The 15,006-nt window shown below is 44.4% G+C and overlaps 1 protein-coding gene across 2 annotated transcripts in view; it reads right to left on the reverse strand.

The window, feature by feature from the left end:
• The window catches only part of GFI1 (growth factor independent 1 transcriptional repressor), a 40,535-nt gene extending 26,801 nt beyond the window's left edge, over nucleotides 1-13,734 (reverse strand). Inside the window, exon 1 of one of the 2 annotated variants that reach the window (XM_044301122.1) lies at nucleotides 13,510-13,734. The gene's annotated coding sequence lies outside the window, so the exon portion shown is untranslated. The remainder of the gene's footprint in view (nucleotides 1-13,509) is intronic. The other variant, XM_044301123.1, reaches the window with a different exon arrangement.
• Between the last annotated feature and the right edge of the window lie 1,272 nt (nucleotides 13,735-15,006).

Below are 15,006 nucleotides of genomic sequence, written 5' to 3' on the forward strand. Positions count from 1 at the left end.
TGGAAGCTCTCTGCCAGAGGACGTTGTGGTGGCCGATTCATTGTATAAATTCAAGAAGGGCCTGGATGTATTTTTTGAGTGTCAAAATAATGCAGTTCTCTACTATAGCGGGTAAAAAGGTTTCAAAATATAATTATTTAATTTTAAAAACTATAAATAATCCAATATTCTTTCTAGAATCCGTTCCCACTTTCTGTCAAGGTTTGTTTCGATTTGACGAGATGGCTATTCTTTCCACCAAATCTGACGGAACATGCAACACTCAAATTCCTGTTTTCACATGGCGATGTGCTGCATGAAAGATGCCATCCCCTGATGAACTAGTGTGTGCTCGTCCTCGGTGGGCCCCCTGTTTCTTCAGATAGAAGCTGGTTCAAGTTGTGGGACCTGCAACTATTGGACATTTATGGCATATTCTATCAATATCTCATAGATGTCCAGCTGAGACAACCCCTTTAATGATGCTTGTGGTGAGGTGTTTTAAGAACCAAAATCACGGTCAGTTTTTGCGGTGGGGGTATCAGTGACTGGGAGGAACCCAAGTACCAGAAGGGGGTCCTCATATGGGTTCACCAATGTGTTTCTTTCCATAACGCATTAATCAGAAATGTTGGCCCATCTCAGACATTGATGGGATATTACTAGGTGCTCAATATCAGATAGGTGCATTTCCCACTAATGGTGGATCCTGTGCTATCGCTATATATTTATATATAGGTGATATCTGTCATTCTAATCCTACCTTTAATGATAAGAAGATAACTGCAGTAAAGTGATCTGGGACCTGATTCTGTCTCCAGAAGGGGCCCCTGAAGTGAAGGAGAGCACACTACTCAAAAAGACTGTTGGGGGTGTAGGTGTCAGGGACAGGGAGGAACCAAGTAGCAGAAGGGAGTTCTCATATGGCTTCACCATTGTGTCTCCCTCCTTAGTGAATTAACCTTAACCTCCCCATACACTTTAGCTGTTGGCTGAGTGCTCTCTAGGCTGATAGCTATTCCTTCCAGGCCTCCCTATTTGATGAGAGTGCTATCCTTCCCATCAAATCTGACAGAACATGGAACACTCTGAATGGAGCCTCCAATGCAAATCTGAACAAAGTCTTTGACTTTTGCTGGGCTTGGCGTGAAACCAAAGCACTACAAATTCACTTCAATGGGGCTGAGCTGCGCCTAGGCCATGTGACTGATAAACGTGATGTCACTGGCCTAGGGAAAGTTCTAGGAGGCCGCCACCACCAATCATATACTCATGGCCCCTTTAAGAATCTATGTTGTACAGATCCATAATATGACCCCTGTTATCTACTATGGGCTTCTACTGCACTCTCTGTATGTCCATAATTAGTAAGTCATTCGCGAAGTCGCGCGTGAATTTGTTGAATAACTTCGGTATTTGATTTTTAAAGTGGAAAACCACTTTAAAACTTGAAACCAAACTCGGCTTCGGTTCAGACTAGTAGCTTAGAACCAAAACCGAGTTCAATTTCAAGTTTTAGAAATCAGTTACTGAAGGTATTGAACGAAGTCACGCACGACTTTGTGAATAACTAACTTCAGCTCATCGGAGCCCATACATTCTAATACTGAATGGAGACGGATCTCTGTACAGTATTATAACGAAGTTTTGAATGAAGAGACTTCGGATGAAGCATCTTAAGCTCACTTCGCTCAACCCTATCCATAATGCATGTATTCCCCATACAGGCTCTTTAAAGGCAGCATCGCTATATACAGTTTGTGTTAATGTAAAGTTGTCCACTGAGCATCCAGAGCCAAAATGTTCAGTGCGCCTCCCGGCATCTTCTCTAGAGATGAGCGAATTTCAGGTTATGAAATTCGTCCACACTTCGTTTACTGGTAAAAGCAGAATTGCGTTATGGATTCCGTTACCACGGACCATAACGCAATTCCATGACGGAATGCATAACGAAAGCGTTTAGAGGAATTCTGTTATTCATTCCGTCATAATAGAAGTCTATGGGCTGCAAAACGGATCCGTCCCGTTTCCGTTATGCAGGGGAGGACTGCTCTGTATAAAGGAAACAGGACGGATCCGTTTTGCAGCCCATAGACTTCTATTATGACTAAACGAAGCGTGAGAGAATTTCCAACGATGAAATTCGCTCATCTCTAATCTTCTCTCTTCTAACTCATCTGACATTATACGGAACAACCACACTTCACACTTAGTTTTCCCCCCCTGTATGCTTCTGCTCTGCGGCTAATGTAAAGTGATCAAAAAACTGTAAGAAATTGTCATCAGTTTCATTTGTTGTTTTTTTTTTTGCCTAATCACCAACTAACCTCAAAAAATATTTACAATCCGCCAACGTGACTCATGGATCCCGATTCTTGTAAATGGACTTTAATGGGAGGGAGGGAGACTGAGGCCGGCACACTGAATAAGGATCTTCTGTTCGATCCATTTCAGTGCTAAGGTTTCCATCCACAATCCAAAAACATACAAATAGGTTTAATCAAAATGTAGATTGTGTCCCCCCCCCCCTCTCCCGGAGACAGGGACTGAAGTGCAATCTCACATTTTTTGTAGTCCTCCTACAGTATCTGTTAGGCTACTTTCCCACAACTTTACTACTTTCCCACTTGCGTTGTTAATTCCGGTATTGAGATCCGGCAGAGGATCTCTGTACTGGATATAAACAGATCTGTTTTGATTTTGCACATCAGGATGCATCCGTTCCGTTAGGATGCGGTTGTGAAATCAAAACGGAAAAAAACAGATCCATCACTAAATACATTGAAAGTCAATGGGTGACGAATCAGTTTTTTAGGCTCCTATAAAAAATGGACCCGCCACCATTGATTTACATTGTTTTCAGTGCCGGATCCTTTTGTTTTCCGTTTTTATGACCAGACACAAAACCGCAGATTGCAGCGGAAAACAGAATGCTGACGGAACGGAAGACATCCTGATGCATCCTGAACGGATCTCTTTCCATTCAGAATGCATGAGGACTAAATGGAACCGTGTTTTTCCGGTATTGAGATCCTCTGCTGGATCTAAATACCGGAAAACAACAACGCAAGTGTGAAAGCAGCCTTACCACTGTGTCTGTTCTGCAGTATTTGGACACTCATTCTGCTTCTATCACCTTGTACAGCGTCACAGAATATAATACCACTATACAAAATAATAAGAATCAATTCTGTTACATGTTTTTTTTTTCGGGATCAGTCGTGTGTTATTTCACTGCTATCAAAAATTGGTAATACGTTTTGTGCATAAAAACTAAGGACCTGGCAAAAAATATGCTGATGGGAGAGCGGCCGGTCCACCATCTGTTTATATACGTATCCTTGAGATCCAACAGAGGGAAAAAAAAAATCAGAGTTTGCTGATAAGCCTGTGTACATAGTCTCCATTCATGAAGGAGCCAGGTCCTGAGCAGATTTTCTGTCCCAGACCAGTTGACTATATATAGTCCAGTTAAAGGGGTTGTCTCACTTCAGTAAGTGGCCTTTATCATGTAGAGAAAGTTAATACAAGTCACTTACTAATGTATTGTGATTGTCCATATTGTTTCCTTTGCTGGCTGGATTTATTTTTCTATCACATTATACGCTGCTCGTTTCCAAGAGTTACGACCACCCTGCAGTCCATCAGCGGTGGCCGGGCTTGCACTCTATAGGAAAAAGCACCACATCGATGGCATATCGCTAGGGTTTGCCATCAATGTTAGATCGGAGTGAGTCCCAGAGGTGGGACGAATACCTATCTATGAAATGAGGCCCCCAAAGTGGAGAGTCCAGAAAATAGCCACGCTTGGCTACTTTTGTAAGTCCTATAGCGGTGAATAGAGAGTGCACAGCGCATGGGCAGCCGCCTCGCCATTTACCGCTATGGGACTGGTGGAAATAGCCAATAGCCAGTGCTCGGCTATTTTTCAGAACTCCCATACCATTGAATGGAGGGCGGCCGCACTTGTGCAGTGATCTCCCCTTCACTTTGGGTGCCTCGTTCTGGAGATAGGATCTCCTCTGGGACCACAGCTATCTGACATCCATGGCATATCCTAGCGATATAACATCAATGTCTCAGACGAGAATGTCACCAAAAAGTATTCTACCAGATTTTCTGTATTTTATTTACAGATTTATTTATTCTCTTTCCTGACCATGATTACTGGGATGGCCATCTTGTATGAGCATTAAAAAAATTGCTTTACAGCATCCCCATGGTCCATAGACACAATGGACAGGAGTGGACCTCATTTACTTCTATGGGAGAATTTTTAGGCATGCTCTGTGACCTGCGCGGAGGTCTTTGTACAAGGAAAGAATAGAGAATCTTTGACAATCACCTATTGTGAATGGAGGATCCTGTCTTATCTATACACATAGGTGATATCATTACAGGCAGCATTAGAATGACAGATAAGCAGATAACTGCAGTAAAGTGATCTGTACAGACTAAAAAGTGGCGCCTATTATTAAGCCTGTATTACACAGGCCGATTGAGCAAGTGATTTATCAAAAGGGAAGTGTTCCCTCCCGGCAATCGTCTGCTCGCTAGCGGAGGAGACCACTGCTATTACATGCAGCGATCTCCTCCGCAACATGGGGAAGAGTGATTGCTATAGCATCCTGCATAATGGTTTGCCTGCGGCAGATCGTTATTAAACACCACGATCTGCTGCCTGCAAACGATTATTTTATAACATGTCAAAAGATTTGGATTGCCCTATTGCTCGTTCATCAGGCAGTCAGCGGCAGTATTACCCTGCAAGATGATCACTAACCAGTGTTCATACAAACGCTCGTTAGCGATCTGCCAAAAAATCAGCAGGTGTAATACAGCCTTTGGGCTTAGTGTCAGTGCAAAAACTGCAGGAATTTAAGGTTTTTGTTTAAATATAGTGACATGGAAAATTAAAAATAACATCACCAAAGATTAAAATAAGATAAAGATAAAAACATGATATAAAGAATAGGTCATTTTCTGATGACACATTTCCTTTAACCTCCCCGTACACTTTAGTGTTGGCCGAGTGCTCTGTAGACTAATAGCCATTCCTCCCATACAATGAGAAGAGGGTAATGTGCCACCGCCAAGCATCTTTGGCATCAACTTATATCATTTGACAGCAAAAGAATTGGGCATGTTGAAACCCAACAGAACGATCCCGATTTCCCACTGCATCTACAATCGGTTTGAATGTTGGCACATATACATTAAATGGCGTTCTATTGCTACCAAAATCGCCAAGGTTAGTCCCAACCCTATGGCTCATGCACACAAATGTATTTTATTTCCGTGTCCGTTCCGTTTTTCTTTTTTGCACCGTATGCGGAACCATTCATTTCAATGGGTCTGCAAAAAATAAATGAAGTTACTCCGTGTGCATTCCGTTTCGCAAAAAAATAGAACATGTCCTATTATTGTCCGCATTACGGACAAGGATAGGACTGTTCTATTAGGGGCCGGCCGTTCCGTATTCATCCGGACGTAATATATATACATCCAGTCGTGTGCATGAGCCCTTAGTCTCATGCGTATGGCCATCTTTGGTGTTGGGTGCTCACCACCCTTTCCTAGATAGAAACCATGTTTCAGTAATCTTAACCTATGACTAAGGACACGTCAAGTGTCCGATACGTGTCAGATTTGTCAATGTGAACCCTTTGATTTTAACCTATGGAAATAAAGCAGATCAGGTTTTCAATGGATTAAGCGCTTGCTGGACATCTTTTCTTGGATTACCGTTGATATGTGGAGACCTCAGTGTGTTCATCCTCCACAAACTGAACTTTTGTACCTAATTAACTGAAAACCCTTTCTGTGTGTTCAGTGATTGACTTAATCTCAACTCTGTTTATACCCAGGTGGAAATCTTTCTCCCGGCTTGTAATGTCAAGGCCAAAAAATTGTGATAATTCTGGTTGTTAATGTGAGAAATACATGTCCAGTCCCACCTGGCTCACCACGAAACCCAACCAGCGGCAGCAGCATATGGGAAACCTGGGAGTGTGACTGACATTTAACCAGGAGGCATTTTCTACAGTCCACAGCCCCCGTCAGAGCATCTCACATACCAAGCCTATTGTGGTGTATAGCTGCAGGTCCTCAGCCCTGGATTATTGATGTGCTAACCCTGCCATGTGGCTGACGGAGACTGAACCTGTCTGGCTGCTAGATGAAAGCAATAATGGAGATTGTTGGTAGTGATAAAATCAAAACTATGTCAGACAATAATCACTGTCAAACCATCTAAAAAAATATATTCAGCAAAAAGATCTAGAAATTATAAGAGTTTCCTGAGAGTAGATTGAATCATCTTTAAAGTTGTGTCTTCCCATAAAGAACATATATATATATATATATATATATATATATATATATATATAAAAAGATGATTCACTCTACTCTCAGGAAGCTCTTATAATTTCTAGATCTTTTTGCTGAATATATTCTTTTTATATATAATTTATAATTTTATATATATATTTATATATATATATAATGTTATATATATATAAAAGCATATACATTATAGCTTTCATCTGGTGCTACATACAATGCAGGATGGGGGACCCCTGTGGCTGCTATGGGGCCTGTAAAGGATGGGGTAGCCTCATCCTTTTGTGAATTTACTCTGGGTTCACTTCCATACAAGCTTGTCCAACCTTTTCTGGTCTAATTTTGGGATTGCCCCTTCAAAAGGTATTCCCCAGTGATAAATTATATAACAACAGAATATATGCCACAACTAACTGGCAAGTGGAAGTTACATTTTTTGTATTCCTATCTATAATGGAGTGTGCGTCGTGCACGCTTGGCCACCTCTTCGCTTCATCTGCTGAGTTGGAGGGGATGCATGTGCATGCCACAGGTATTCAGAGATTCACAGTCCCCCCCCCCCCCCCCCAAGGTTTGCAATAGGCACAACACAGTAACAGTTTTGCACAGATTTCTCCTTTAAAGGGTTTGTGCCGTGTATGGTTAAAAAAAACAACAACAAAAAAGATATCCTATAGTATGTGACAACCAGCCCTGTACCTCACATGGATCCAGTGATCTCCCCATTCATTGCTCCAATTCTCTGCTAGATTTATTACAAACTGGCAGCTCAGGGAGCGTGTCCTTTCTGCTGCAGGGGGTGTAGTCTCCTTTTTCAGGGGGGAATGTCCTTTCTGCGGCATCTCTCTCTATCACAGCTCAGGAGTCATGTTCCTTTATGCGGCAGCTCTCTCCCTATCCCAGCTCAGGAGTCACGTTCCTTTCTGCGGCAGCTCTCTCCCTATCACAGCTCAGGAGTCATGTTCCTTTCTGCGGCAGCTCTCTCCCTATCACAACTCAGGAGTCATGTTCCTTTCTGCGGCAGCTCTCTCCCTATCACAGCTCAGGAGTCATGTTCCTTTCTGCGGCAGCTCTCTCCCTATCACAGCTCAGGAGTCACGTTCCTTTCTGCGGCAGCTCTCTCCCTATCACAGCTCAGGAGTCATGTTCCTTTCTGCTGAAGCTCCCTCCCTATCACAGCTCAGGAGTCATGTTCCTTTCTGCGGCAGCTCTCTCCCTATCACAGCTCAGGAGTCATGTTCCTTTCTGCGGCAGCTCTCTCCCTATCACAACTCAGGAGTCATGTTCCTTTCTGCGGCAGCTCTCTCCCTATCACAGCTCAGGAGTCACGTTCCTTTCTGCGGCAGCTCTCTCCCTATCACAGCTCAGGAGTCATGTTCCTTTCTGTGGCAGCTCTCTCCCTATTACAGCTCAGGAGTCACGTTCCTTTCTGCGGCAGCTCTCTCCCTATCACAGCTCAGGAGTCATGTTCCTTTCTGCTGAAGCTCCCTCCCTATCACAGCTCAGGAGTCATGTTCCTTTCTGCGGCAGCTCTCTCCCTATCACAGCTCAGGAGTCATGTTCCTTTCTGCGGCAGCTCTTTCCCTATCACAGCTCAGGAGTCATGTTCCTTTCTGCGGCAGCTCTCTCCCTATCACAGCTCAGGAGTCATGTTCCTTTCTGCTGAAGCTCCCTCCCTATCACAGCTCAGGAGTCATGTTCCTTTCTGCGGCAGCTCTCTCCCTATCATAGCTCAGGAGTCATGTTCCTTTCTGCGGCAGCTCTCTCCCTATCACAGCTCAGGAGTCATGTTCCTTTCTGTGGCAGCTCTCTCCCTATTACAGCTCAGGAGTCATGTTTCTTTTCTGCGGCAGCTCTATCCCTATTACAGCTCAGGAGTCATGTTCCTTTCTGCGGCAGCTCTCTCCCTATCACAGCTCAGGAGTCATGTTCCTTTCTGCGGCAGCTCTCTCCCTATCACAGCTCAGGAGTCATGTGCCTTTCTGCGGCAGCTCTTTCCCTATCACAGCTCAGGAGTCATGTTCCTTTCTGCGGCAGCTCTCTCCCTATCACAGCTCAGGAGTCATGTTCCTTTCTGCGGCAGCTCTCTCCCTATCATAGCTTAGGAGTCATGTTCCTTTCTGCGGCAGCTCTATCCCTATTACAGCTCAGGAGTCATGTTCCTTTCTGCGGCAGCTCTATCCCTATTACAGCTCAGGAGTCATGTTCCTTTCTGCGGCAGCTCTCTCCCTATCACAGCTCAGGAGTCATGTTCCTTTCTGTGGCAGCTCTCTCCCTATTACAGCTCAGGAGTCATGTTTCTTTTCTGCGGCAGCTCTATCCCTATTACAGCTCAGGAGTCATGTTCCTTTCTGCGGCAGCTCTCTCCCTATCACAGCTCAGGAGTCATGTTCCTTTGTGCGGCAGCTCTCTCCCTATCACAGCTCAGGAGTCATGTTCCTTTCTGCGGCAGCTCTCTCCCTATCACAGCTCAGGAGTCATGTTCCTTTCTGCGGCAGCTCTCTCCCTATCACAGCTCAGGAGTCATGTTCCTTTCTGCGGCAGCTCTATCCCTATTACAGCTCAGGAGTCATGTTCCTTTCTGCGGCAGCTCTCTCCCTATCACAGCTCAGGAGTCACGTTCCTTTCTGTGGCAGCTCTCTCCCTATCACAGCTCAGGAGTCACGTTCCTTTCTGCGGCAGCTCTCTCCCTATCACAGCTCAGGAGTCATGTTCCTTTCTGTGGCAGCTCTCTCCCTATTACAGCTCAGGAGTCACGTTCCTTTCTGCGGCAGCTCTCTCCCTATCACAGCTCAGGAGTCATGTTCCTTTCTGCTGAAGCTCCCTCCCTATCACAGCTCAGGAGTCATGTTCCTTTCTGCGGCAGCTCTCTCCCTATCACAGCTCAGGAGTCATGTTCCTTTCTGCGGCAGCTCTTTCCCTATCACAGCTCAGGAGTCATGTTCCTTTCTGCGGCAGCTCTCTCCCTATCACAGCTCAGGAGTCATGTTCCTTTCTGCTGAAGCTCCCTCCCTATCACAGCTCAGGAGTCATGTTCCTTTCTGCGGCAGCTCTCTCCCTATCATAGCTCAGGAGTCATGTTCCTTTCTGCGGCAGCTCTCTCCCTATCACAGCTCAGGAGTCATGTTCCTTTCTGTGGCAGCTCTCTCCCTATTACAGCTCAGGAGTCATGTTTCTTTTCTGCGGCAGCTCTATCCCTATTACAGCTCAGGAGTCATGTTCCTTTCTGCGGCAGCTCTTTCCCTATCACAGCTCAGGAGTCATGTTCCTTTCTGCGGCAGCTCTCTCCCTATCACAGCTCAGGAGTCATGTTCCTTTCTGCGGCAGCTCTCTCCCTATCATAGCTTAGGAGTCATGTTCCTTTCTGCGGCAGCTCTATCCCTATTACAGCTCAGGAGTCATGTTCCTTTCTGCGGCAGCTCTATCCCTATTACAGCTCAGGAGTCATGTTCCTTTCTGCGGCAGCTCTCTCCCTATCACAGCTCAGGAGTCATGTTCCTTTCTGTGGCAGCTCTCTCCCTATTACAGCTCAGGAGTCATGTTTCTTTTCTGCGGCAGCTCTATCCCTATTACAGCTCAGGAGTCATGTTCCTTTCTGCGGCAGCTCTCTCCCTATCACAGCTCAGGAGTCATGTTCCTTTGTGCGGCAGCTCTCTCCCTATCACAGCTCAGGAGTCATGTTCCTTTCTGCGGCAGCTCTCTCCCTATCACAGCTCAGGAGTCATGTTCCTTTCTGCGGCAGCTCTCTCCCTATCACAGCTCAGGAGTCATGTTCCTTTCTGCGGCAGCTCTATCCCTATTACAGCTCAGGAGTCATGTTCCTTTCTGCGGCAGCTCTCTCCCTATCACAGCTCAGGAGTCATGTTCCTTTCTGCGGCAGCTCTATCCCTATTACAGCTCAGGAGTCATGTGCCTTTCTGTGGCAGCTCTCTCCCTATTACAGCTCAGGAGTCATGTTTCTTTTCTGCGGCAGCTCTATCCCTATTACAGCTCAGGAGTCATGTTCCTTTCTGCGGCAGCTCTCTCCCTATCACAGCTCAGGAGTCATGTTCCTTTCTGCGGCAGCTTTCTCCCTATCATAGCTCAGGAGTCATGTTCCTTTCTGCGGCAGCTCTATCCCTATTACAGCTCAGGAGTCATGTTCCTTTCTGCGGCAGCTCTCTCCCTATCACAGCTCAGGAGTCATGTTCCTTTCTGCGGCAGCTCTATCCCTATTACAGCTCAGGAGTCATGTTCCTTTCTGCATCAGCTCTCTCCCTATCACAGCTCAGGAGTCATGTTCCTTTCTGCGGCAGCTCTCTCCCTATCACAGCTCAGGAGTCATGTTCCTTTCTGCGGCCGCTCTCTCCCTATTACAGCTCAGGAGTCATGTTCCTTTCTGCGGCAGCTCTCTCCCTATTACAGCTCAGGAGTCATGTTCCTTTCTGCGGCAGCTCTCTCCCTATAACAGTTCAGTGGATGCTCAGTGACTGAGCATGTGCCTCCCCATTAGGTGGACGTGCACATTGCTATACAGATAAAACACTAGGGGGCCGCATTATAATGAATAAAACAAAATACAGTATCTCACAGCTTAAGCAATTTTTTTATGTAACAGAAAGTAAATGACAAAAGTAACTTTTTTTTATACCGATATAGATTCAATTAGCATTTACTGTCTGTATAACCCCTTTAAGATACTCATACAACTACAGTGTGAACTGTAATGGTGCGAGCCAAATAGTCCCCTCAAACAGTGATAGCCACACGTTCCCCACAGTAGTGTCAGCCACATGACGCCCCCATATAATGTCTCCATCTCTTTTATTATTTTTATAAAGAAAGACAAAAAAAATACTGAAAATAGTAAAATATCTAGATACATCTAATAAACAGAACTGCCTCTTTGATGCCTTTAAATTGTGCTGCTGTAGGCACCGAACATCCTTATGTTTGAGCCCCAGGAGAACATCGACTCCATCCTGCTTCTGGGGAGGAACTTACAGATGGTAGACAAGACAAAACGAAAAATGTGGTTAGGCAATGACCACATCCATACATGAAGGCACTCCTCGTCAGACAGCAGTAATGGCATCTGCACCCTCAAACAGGTTTTCCCCCTGTGCCTGATCTCATCACTCTGCCCCTTTAACTCACCCATGTTATGTCTGATGTTACCCATTTCTGTACCGATGCCAACTGTGGATCTGGGGGGGGGGGGGGGGGGGGGGGGGTTGCATTAACTACAGCTAAAAAGTTAGGGTGCTTTCACACACTGCAGATTTTGTTGCAGAATTTTCTGCAAGTGGAAATCAGTTCCAACGGTTAGAATGGGGCTTGCAGAATCCTACATGCATGCCGCCAAAACAACCCACTCATATACATGAAACTGATTTTCAGTGGCAGAGATTTTTGCTACAAAATCTGCCACATGTGAAGGCACCCTTGACGGATAAGGCTACTTTCACACTCGCGTTTTGGGCGGATCCGTCATGGGTCTGCAAAAACGGATCCGTTACAATAGTTCAACCGCATGCCGGCAGTGTTTTGGTGTCCGAATCCAGAGCGGAATAGAGACGGAATGGAGGCAAACTGATACATTCTGAGCGGATCCTTTTCCATTCAGAATGCATTAGGGCAAAACTGATCTGTTTTGGACCGCTAGTGAGAGCCCTGAACGGATCTCCCAAACGGAAAGCCAAAACGCCAGTGTGAAAGTAGCCTTAGCTGTGGATTTTTGTGCAGCGTTGTTCAGAACAAGCAAAGTGGATGAGAATTTCGGATTTCTCATCCACACACTGCCTTTAAAAAACACAGCAGAAATCCAGACGATTTTTCTTGCGGATTTCACCCTTGTCAACAGAGAGAATGAAGTCTGCAGGGTTTTCTGCAACAAAAAAGAACAAAACGCATGTAATATGTATAGTTTTGTTACCTTTTTTTGTGTGTTTTTGTCTCTGGATTTTCAGTCACTTGTGAACCCAGCCTTAGGCTACCTGCACATGTTGTGGATTATGCGCAGTTTTTCCATGCAGATTTTGTAGGGTCTCATGCACAAGCGTATTTTTCATCCGTTTTCATTCCATTTTTTTACAGGTCTGTATGCGGAATCATTTAATTGAAAGGGGATTGAAAAAAAATGGAAATGATGTGCATTCTGTGTCCGCATGTCCGTTCCACCCAAAAAATTGAAAGTTTCCTATTCTTGTCTGTTTTGCGGACAAGGACAGAGATTGTTACAATGGATCCACAAAAAAAAACTAAAAAATTATGCAACACGGGCGTCATCCGTTTATTTTAGTGGATCCGTGTTTTGCGGACGGCAACATGTGCATGAGCCCTAATACAGTACCAACAAAGTGTATGAGATGAGACAAATCTCATGTACACTTTGGTTATTTTCTTAGGTGCGGATTTTGAAATACGCAGCATGTCAATTATTATTCAGTTTTTTTTTGTGGGCGCATTTCACCCTTTTCAAATCTGCACCAAAAGCTGCATTAAAAAAACGCACAAAAAATGTTATAGAGCTGATTTATGTGTGTTTTTTTATGTGGTTTTGGTGCAGATTTCATGCAGTTTTCTGAACACGGATCAGTTTGCATTCTAATGCATTCTGAATGGGAAAGGATCCGCTCAGAATGCATCAGTTCAGTCTCCATTCCGCTCTGCAGGCGGACACCAAAACGTTGCCTGCAAACGGATCCGTCCTGGCACACAGTGTAAGTCAATGGGGACACAATCTGGCACAATAGAAAACGGATCCGTCCTCCATTGACTTTCAGTGGTGTTCAAGACGGATAGATAATACAAACGGATCCGTTCTGAACGGATGCAGACGGTTGTATTGTCTGTGACGGATCCGCACAAAACGCGAGTGTGAAAGTAGCCTTAGGTATAAAAGTTTTTTCTTTTTTTGTAGGGAGGTTAACATCGGCGAATTGTACAAAGCCCCTCTATCTTCTTAGTGGGAAAAGTGGTTATTGCACATTTTATGCTAGAGGTTAATTATTATACACATCATCATCATCGTTCATTATACACAGTAACGGGTGGCATGCCCGGGTCTGGATTTAATCTGAGGACCCATGTTGCTTTGCTAATACGGTCCCTGTATGACTTTACATTCCTGGCACTGATTCCAATACCGTACATACAAATTGAACAGTATAATAACAACCAAGGGTTTATAAAACCATCTAAACTTACCAGATATGAAGCAGGGGAAATGTGAGATGTTGTCAGTAGTTTGGAGCACTTGGCTGTCATCAGTTACAGGCGCAATCTTATTTTTAAAGTGATGGAAACCGCAAAATCCACTTCCTGAATATCAGTAGTTCAGAAATCTTGTGTTCGGTCTATAGGGCCGCTTTCCTCTTTCTTTTCCTCCTTTCAGTATCTGGAGGTATGGCGAGTTTCTCTATGTAACTGTAAAATCCCGTACACACTGAGCAGGACTAAATTCGGCCCCCCTTCAACTTCCGTACCAGAAGATTTTAGACACAGATTGACTCACTGGATTGAGATGTACGGTCTGAAATGATGCCGAGAAGTTTCAGTGAACTTTGAAAAGCATCTCATGTTTTTCCACTTGGACCGGTGCAGCTGAGGTTGTACTGCTGTCATTTTCATACGAAGCTCTTCACCAAGTTCACTGGTAATGATATCGCAGCGCGGTTACGTCCTCATAGGACTTTGCTATGATTTCATATGATTTTTACATGTTATTGGTGACACTAAGTTTCAGAACCCTGATCTTCAGTTTGCAACCTGCCCCTAGTTTCAGATTTTTTTTTCCATGTCTATGTGTCTCTCCCAGTAATACATGCTGAATATGAGATCTGTGTGTCCAGGATGCTGCTGTCTTCTCCCTACAAAATGCCTTGTGTGCGCTTTCCTTCCTATCTACAGTCTACGTGAGCTGTCATCCTTGGATTCTCTCCCCTCACTCCACACTCTGATCTGCTATATCTAGAACTGTGAGAGCAGAGAGACAGAAACAGAAGCAGTATTGTTCAGTGCAGCAGCAGCTAGGTGAAGGACTTTCACACTCTCTGCAAAGTGGTAGGGGATATTTAATCAAGACTGTTTATAAAGTTGATTCATTTTTGCATTTAGGAAGCAAATGAACAATGAAAAAAATCTGTGCAAATGTGCTCATAGCTATTTGCACCAAAATCTGGTGTATATGTTTGTGCCATATTTAATGTTTTAGACACTTTTTGTGACTAATCTGCCCGGAGGGGAGGGGGCTTAACAGGAATGGGCATGGGTGTGTTGGAAAGGAGCATTTCCATCAAAAAATGCATCAACATTTTGCCACATTTGTAGAGTAAAACTAAGCCAATCAATAGGTGGCATCTTAAGACTAAAGTAACTCTAAAGGTGTCCAGATTTATCATCCAGCATCAGCCACTGTGGTAAATCTGGCACTGATTTACAGTATCTACTACATTTTTTTCTTATGACTGTTTTGTGCCATTCTTTTATTATTCCTGCTAAAAATTTATGAATAATGGTACAATGGGTACTACCAGAGAGAGGTGTGTTCCTGCACATTTCGACACTGCTAGCAGTGATTGGATAGTGCGAGGCTGTGCAGGGGCATGCCCCAAACTGTACACTTATATGTAAAATTCTAGCAGGAATAATAGGGGAATGGCACAACACAGAGTCATAAAAATAACTGCTCCAGAATTGCATTTC

Source organism: Bufo gargarizans, chromosome 7 (genome assembly GCF_014858855.1).
Source record: "Bufo gargarizans isolate SCDJY-AF-19 chromosome 7, ASM1485885v1, whole genome shotgun sequence".
In the NCBI taxonomy this organism is placed as follows: Eukaryota; Metazoa; Chordata; class Amphibia; order Anura; family Bufonidae; genus Bufo; species Bufo gargarizans.